Below are 336 nucleotides of genomic sequence, written 5' to 3' on the forward strand. Positions count from 1 at the left end.
TATTTGTTATACGATGGAGGGTGCGAAGAGGTTCTCTGTTTATCCGCTCTCTCTCCCTTGGTTGCTACCTCCTTTTTTATATATTTTTACGACTTCCCGTCTATCTATGCCTATCCTGTCAATGACCACACCAACTATTTAAAAACAGAAGGATGAATTTTCATCAGGAGCGCATTCAGGGCCAGATTGCAGATAAATGACCAGGCGATGAAGCTGGAACAGTTTTTATTCAATTCAAGAGCAATATTTACCATAGACATTTTAAGTCTATCAGACCAGAGATAATCCGCCGCGTGAATACATAATGGAAGGCAACAGAACTCACCTACTATGTGC

The sequence above is a fragment of the Penaeus monodon genome, chromosome 33 (assembly GCF_015228065.2).
Source record: "Penaeus monodon isolate SGIC_2016 chromosome 33, NSTDA_Pmon_1, whole genome shotgun sequence".
Lineage (NCBI taxonomy): Eukaryota > Metazoa > Arthropoda > Malacostraca > Decapoda > Penaeidae > Penaeus > Penaeus monodon.